This window comes from Ursus maritimus, unplaced genomic scaffold (genome assembly GCF_017311325.1).
Source record: "Ursus maritimus isolate PB19 unplaced genomic scaffold, ASM1731132v1 scaffold_122, whole genome shotgun sequence".
NCBI classification, from domain to species: Eukaryota; Metazoa; Chordata; class Mammalia; order Carnivora; family Ursidae; genus Ursus; species Ursus maritimus.
The window spans coordinates 50,860-58,146 of NW_024423587.1; the positions used below are offsets into that span (position 1 = coordinate 50,860).

The following is a 7,287-nucleotide window of genomic DNA, read 5'->3' on the forward strand; positions in this document are numbered from 1 at the left end:
GCATCTGGTATTGACTACGCTCTGTGGGGCTGTCTGATAACTAGTTGCCTCCTTATGATCACGGTGAAGAAAATAATACCGATACCAAGAGCCGCAATCGCCATGCCCATAGCGCAGCTGTGCCTTCACACATGGGCAGTGCACGGACCCTGGGGAAGGGTGCTTCAACTGCACTGAACACTTGCCGCTTCCAGATCAAAGCTTCTACAGGCTTCCAGCTGAAATACACAGTAACAATTGTGCTTCCATGCACTCAGGATATGTCCAGGACTCACACAGACTATCTCCCGGCTACGGAATGAAGATAATTTCAAAACACAGGAGTCACTGATACAGTGTTTGGGAGAACTGAAGAGCTTTGTGAGTCTGACTGCTGTGCTGTGTGGTCACATTTCTGTAGTAAGGGACAAAATCTCTTTCACAGACTAGGTTGCTGGTGTTCGGGGTTATCAAGACGGTCCTACCACTATAATGGATGAACAAAAAGGAAACTGGGCTCAGTGGGAATCTCTAGCTGGTGCACAGGACACAGCTTCTCCAGGTGTAAAGAGAAAAGCCCTGTCCCTCCATCTCTGTTCCCAGGGCAGCTCAGTCTCCCCTAGCAAATTCCCTGGGGATGAGTTTTCTTCTAGAAGAGTCCAGCGGGAGAGAGGTAAGGGGTGGGAGGTAAGAGAGTCCAGTTCAGCGAATATTCCTGAAAGGGTAACAGAGGAAAAGCAGCTGAGTCCAGCCTGAGGGTCTCTCCCTGGTTTCCTCAGAGCCCCTGGGCCAGGACTCAAGAAGACAAGGTGACAAAGTGATCATCTGATCACCGTGCGGAGGAAAGGGGTCAGGGCAAATCCCCGGGAAGGCCTGGCTCTCAGGGTCTCAGGTGCAAGGGCAGGGGTGGCATAGGGAAGCCCAGTGCTGGGAAGTCCCCATCTCCCAGAGTTTCACTTCTTTCTCTCACAGCCTGTATCAGGTGCCCTGCCCGGATACTCATGACGCAAAACACTTCGCACTCCCATTGGGTGTTGGGTTTCTGGAGAAGCCAATCAGCGGCACCGCGGTTCCAGGGGCTACAGTCGTCGCAGGACCCACGAGGACTCAGCTACTTCTCAGACCCTGAGGGTCTGGGTCATGGGCCCCCAACCCTCGACCTGCTGCCATCAGGGCCCTGGTCGTGACCGAGACCTGGGCGGTGAGTGCGGGGGGCGGGAGGAAAGGGCCTCTGCGGGGCGGGAGCAAGGGGACCGCCTGGCGGTGACGCGGGACCCCCGGGGAGGGCGCCTCTCCGCCGCCTCCGCGCCGGACCCCCAGCCGCCCCCGGCCCCGCCCCGGCCTGTGCTCCCCCATCCCTCCCCGCCTCCGCCCTGCTCTCCCCCACTCGGTGTCCCTCCCCTTGCCCTCCTGGCCGCCTCCACCTGGGCCCCGGGCCCCGCGGCGGGAGGAGGGTCGGGCGGGGTCTCAGCTCCTCAGCGCCCGCAGGCTCGCACTCCATGACGTATTTCTACACCGCGGTGACCCGGCCCGGCCGCGGGGAGCCCCGTTCCGTCGCCCTCTTGCCCCACCCCCGCCCCAGCCCCGCCCTGACCTGCATTCTCCTCGCTCATCTGCTCTCCTGTTGCAGCAGAGGGGGCGTGGGCTGTCTCCGTCCCCGTCTGTGCTTCGTGTCCCACGGAGCTGCCGCTCTTACTCTCCTTGAAATTAAAACTCGAGACACGTGGGGAACCTGGTGACTCAGTCGGTTGAAGGAGGAACTCTTGATTTCTGCTCAGGTCCTGATCTCTGGGTTCTGGGATGGAGCTGCACTCTCTCTCTGACCAATATGTTAAATCTTTTTTTAAAAAAATAAATTTTCAGACTCATCCAACTCTTCTCCTTCTAGTGCTGTTCTGGATCGTTCTTTCCATCTTTTCCCTATCCTTTTAAAAAACAGATTCTGGAGTTAGAGACAGGATCTGATCATTTCTCATCCTTATTAAATTTCAGTCAGTTTCTACCTTCTCTGCTCACCCACATGCCCCCCCCCAACCCCCGCCCTTGGCTCTAGTGATCCTTGTTCTGGTTCTGCTCCTAATTCTTAGATGGTAATACAGTGTGTAACTTGAATTCACATTTGTCTGGAATATGTGACCCAAAAGCCTAGATAGAACTTTCTGAAGGGAGAACTGTCACTGTTTCCTGTGCTGTGCAGGAGGGATGGTGTGGGAAGGAGGACATGGGGACGTGGAGGACACACACTGGTGAGAGAACCGGCAGCTGCCACGAACAGCTGTGACCTGAGGCTCATAGAGCGAGGGGCTCTATGGGGGTCATTTGTCCAAGTGATGACTGAGTGTCAGACACAGGAACACGACTGTAGCGTCTAGGACACCTCAGTGAAGCAACAGCAGGCCAAGCGGCCCTCCTGGTGGGGCGTACGTGCTGGTAGCGAGGGGCAGACCAGCCCCTAGTCACTAAGGGAGTGTGTGTGTTAGAGGCTGGGAAGTGCAGTGAGGAAGGTGACCCAGAGGAGACCTGTGTGGGGACCGGCAAGATGGCTACTTCACTACAGTAGTAAGCTTGAGCCTCACTGGGAAGGTGACCTCTGAGAGGTCTGAAGGACACGAAGGAATTGTGTAAGCGGAGGTCTGGGGGGAGCGCTTTCCAGGCGGGGGAGCTCCAGTGCACACGCCCTAGGGCAGGAGCGTGTCCTGTGTTCAGGGAAGGGTGCGGGGGCCACTGTGGCTGGAGCAGAGAGCAGCTGAGGTGAGGTCAGATGTCCAGGCCTTAGGATGAGAGGGGTTTGGAGTGTCCTCTGAGATGTGCAGCTACAAGATGGGTTTGAACAGGTGATCTACCTGGCACGACTTGTCTGTAGCAGCACCTGTTCGCCGCTGTGCAGAATCGAGAGGTGCAGGGCCAGCTACCAGTAGGGAAACTGCAGGAAACCAGTGCAGTGTCCCAGGAGGGGGCGTGGACTGTCCGTCTGAGGTGTGAGGAGGGAAGATAGAGGAAGTGATTGGCTGCTGGAGATATTTACAGATGGACTTGGCAGCATTTGCTAAAGGATTCATTCTGGGTGGTGAGAAGGAGGAATCCAGGAGGGCATCCAGGATTTCAGACTGCAGGTAGAAATGTGGGGTGCCTTCTGTGGAAACAGGGAAGACTCTGGAAGTGGGACACTGGGGGAAGCAGCATCACAGGCATCTGGGTTAGGCATGTGGAGTCTGGGATGTCGACTAGAAATGCAGTGAGGTTGGCAGTTGGATACAGACTGCAGGGTAGGAGACATATCTGGGTGGGAGACATAAATTTCGGAGGTGACACCTCCGAAACACATGATGTTTAGAGCCTTCAGCAGAGATGAGGTCACCAAGGGGGTGAGGACCATAGAAGGGAAAGGAACAGGTTGAACCCTGGACTCCTCAGGGCTCAGCACGCTGATCAGAGCGCACACCAGAGCGTACCGCACAGTCTGGCTCTGCGTCTAGAAGGCACGTAGACCAGGGAGGCCCGGCCTTCAGTGCGCACAGGAATTTCCTGGACTGTGAAGATCTAGACAGGCTGGAGCAGAGCCTGAGAGTCTGGGGTGATAACGAGGCTGGTGCTGCTGCTGGTCTCAGGTCCCACACAGCGTCGCAGGCACAGAGAGCAGGATCCCCACGTGGCCGTGCTTCAGCCCCTCCTGTAGGGCTTGTTACACAAGTGACTCCTGGGCCCACAGCCTACATTCTAAGATGGTAGGTCTGGGGAGAGACCTGAGTGTTTGGTAAGAAACCCAAAACAATCCTGGGCTCCTCCAGATAGGGAAGCACTGAAGTCATTAACTAGAGCCCTCATCGTGGGAAGGGGTCTTATAGCTACATTTATTGGTATTTTTGTAGGAAGGCAAATGCAAGGCATTCTGGGAGATACGTATTTTCTCCCCATGGGGCACAGTCAGGTGGCAGATGGAGGAGTGATTATCAGCTCAACATAAAGAAAAATTCTGATAGCTAAAAGAGTAAACCACACACACACACACACACACACACAGGTAACTGTGACTCGATGCAGGAGTTAACTAACTCTATGCTGGTGACCATTTTGCCATAAAAAATGTATCAAATCAAATGATTTTGCCCATAAACTCATCAAATGTGATATATCAATTATATCAATAAAACTGGAACACATTTGTAAATCTGTGCTCTCAAAATGTATTCCTTCATGGATTTCTCACTCTTTCATTAACAACAGAGTCCAAGTTGTTTTAATCAAAACTATATACATTTATAGAGAATATATATATATACATAGGAAGATATACATATATATAAATTACAAATACATGTAATATAAAATATAATTTATATTTCATAAGTATTTTAAAATATTTTCAGATAAAATGATATGAAATACAAAATATAAATTGTATTTCTACATTATAAATGTATATTTACAGGAAATATACAGTATGTGTATATAATGTTAGAGTACTGGGCCTCGTTTCATCTGAGGAAAAGCCACAGAACAGTCTCGAGGCTGCAGAGCCCGGAACACAGTCCACCGTCCACCCTAGAGATTGAGGCCCAAATAGAACCACTGCCCCGGCACTGGGCTGATGCCACTGTCCACACGACTGCACCTGAGGCCAGGACTGCTGTGCTGCTGCTCCTGGCAGCTGGGAGACCGGATGAGCCCTCACGCCCTTTGCCAAATGCATTCAGCCCTTCGGCTTCTCGTCACCACGTCCTGAGTCAGAGTCTGGCACGTGGTCACCTGACTAGTGGAGCCTCAGGCCCTGTCCCCCTGCAACAATGTGTGACATCCCGACTTTGATCTGGATTCCTGCGGAGTGACCACCACACCCTTGGGCTTGAACTCTTCATTTAGTCTGGTCTCTGCGTTCCTAGTCACAGGCCTGTGAGGAAAGCATTCAGGTGGTTCCCAAGGTCACCCCTACTGTGGCAGACTCTGAGATGGCTCCAGTGTTCCCATCCCCAGTATTCCTGCCCTTGTATACCCACTTTGGGACCAGAAGCTGACATAGTGACTTGCTGGCGACACATAGACCAGGGTGAAGTCATGCAGTGAGCATTGGAATCACCAGGAGACAAGATATGAGGCACCTGGAGTCTACATTCTCAAGGTGGGCCGTCCAAGCCAGGCTGGGTAAGTACAGATTTCTGATGGAACCCCATGACAAGTGACCCTGCGTTCCTTTTCCATCTGAGGGGATTCTTCTCCAGATCTCAACCCCCACAGCCACCGCCATCAGACAGGAACAGGAGGAGGAAAGATCACCAGCAGGGATTCTCATCCTGGCTGCAGTGAACAGGGGAATTCTGGGAAAAGGACAGGAAGGGAAGGGAAGAAACACAGGCTCCCAAATGTATCAGCTGGTGAGCCCACACACGACCCCAGGGCAGCCCCGTGGCTGCAAAGATGAGAGCAGAACAGTGTCCAGTCTCCCTGTGCTGCCCCTGGGGCCCAGCTCTCCCTTCCTCCAACACAGATCGTGTCCAGGGAGCCCACAGTGCTGCCCCCCGTCTGTGTATCTCTGCTCATCTCCAGAATAGACCACCACGGCCACCCCCTCCTGGAAGTCCACCCCTCTCCATGTGCAGTAGTTCAGTGTGGGCAACAGAAATGCAGCTAACAGTGGTGTCAACAGGATAGCAGCTGTATGTCCCATGTGTGAGGAGAGCCGTCCAGGGCTGTAGGGTCGCTCTGCACCACAGGGCTGTCCAGTGACGATGACCCTGGGACGTTCCCTTATTAGCATGACCAGGGCACCTAAGACCATGTCCGTGGTCCACGAGCAGGGCAGGGAGAGCAGAAAAAGAGAAGTTTCCCTCCTTTTAGGGTGACACCTGCTACCTCATTCTGCCCATTCTACCTCATAATGGCCCAAATGTAGTCACACAGACAAAAGTAGCCTCCTGGGAGGCTGGTGAATGAGGCTGTTTTCAATCTGAATGACCATGTGCTCCCATGAAATTGTGAAGACAGACATCCTGCTTCCTCTTCACAACGTGAATGTCAAGTTCTTACCATCCTACTTGCTTTCTTCTCACTCATTGGGAGGGCCCAGGAGGGAGCAGTAGGCAGGGTGGGAGGGCGTGCCATGAGCAGGGGTGAGGCTAGACTTCCCCTCATGTCTCACCTTGGAGAGCAAGCATCACCAGGAAGTCAGGTGGAGGAAGAGGAGTCGGGGGCAGCAGGATTGGAAGGACATGAGTGGTCACCCCAGTGTCTGTCAGGCCCACTCAGGCTGTGCTTTCAGACTGTGAATAAAACAGTGAGGAAGAAAGTCTGCCCACCCACTGCTGGTCTCCCTGCTTCTGCATTCTGCACAGCCCACCTCACAGCCCAGATGCAGACGCCACAGAGTCCCTACAGCCCAGATGTGACCCTCCCTTCCCACCACTTCCACCAAACACGCTCCATCAGCCAATGCACAACCAGCTCTCCTGTCGCTTCAAACCCCATGGACTCACCTACAGGGACAGTGAGGAATGCCTACTCCTGACAAGTCTCAGTGCTGGAGAAGGAGAAGCTGTCAGAGTCACAGAAGGAGGTGACCCTTAATGAGGTGGATGAACAGTGTCCAGAGGCCCAAAACAATGGTGGCCTATGGGCTCAGCACCTGACTGTTCTGTGAGAATCATGGCTCAGCCAATTGAGTCACTTATCTCTCAGTGACCTTGGTTTCCTCACCTATAAATTGGGGTTGGTACGTTTCTCTATCTCACATGGTTATTAGGATGATGTAAATGATTCAATTCATGTAAATCCCTTAAACAGTTCTGACACTTTTATCAAGCAGAACCCTGGGGAGGAGGAGAGTCTCACCAATGTAGCTCCTGTTTTCTTCTTCCTACTATGACATGCATCAGTTCTCCCCACCGCTCATCACCCCGAGCCCATCTCACTTGCAGATGGAGAGCTGTTCTGGGCTTATAACCCGTGGGGTGGCAGTGGGGCAAGCATGGACTGGACAGGGTGGAGGCAAGGATGAGGAATTCTCAGAGCAGCAGCATATGCTGGCACACACACACACACACACACACACACACTCACAGGCATGCATATACATACGAACACCCATACACGCTTGTACACACTCACTCACAAACACACACAAACCTCCACACACAAATACCCATACACATCTCTACAGGATTGCAACCCCCTCCCCCCCAGAGAGACAGACACACACATAACACACTCCTTTCACATTTCCCACTTCAACTGGAGTCTGGCTTACTCCCACTTCATCTTTCTAAAAAATCTAGGATCTTGAGGGTGGATGTCTATCGACAGAAGAATGGATAAAGG

The 7,287-nt window shown here is 53.0% G+C and overlaps 1 long non-coding RNA gene across 2 annotated transcripts; it reads left to right on the forward strand.

Moving 5' to 3' along the window:
* Positions 1-747: 747 nt before the first annotated feature.
* LOC121102206 lies at positions 748-4,147 on the forward strand. 2 transcript variants are annotated; one of them, XR_005834269.1, is made up of 2 exons: positions 748-1,180; positions 1,610-4,147. It is a non-coding gene; the product is annotated as an uncharacterized LOC121102206 (long non-coding RNA). The 2 variants fall into 2 exon arrangements; XR_005834270.1 differs by having other exon boundaries at positions 1,613-4,147.
* The last annotated feature ends 3,140 nt before the right edge of the window (positions 4,148-7,287 follow it).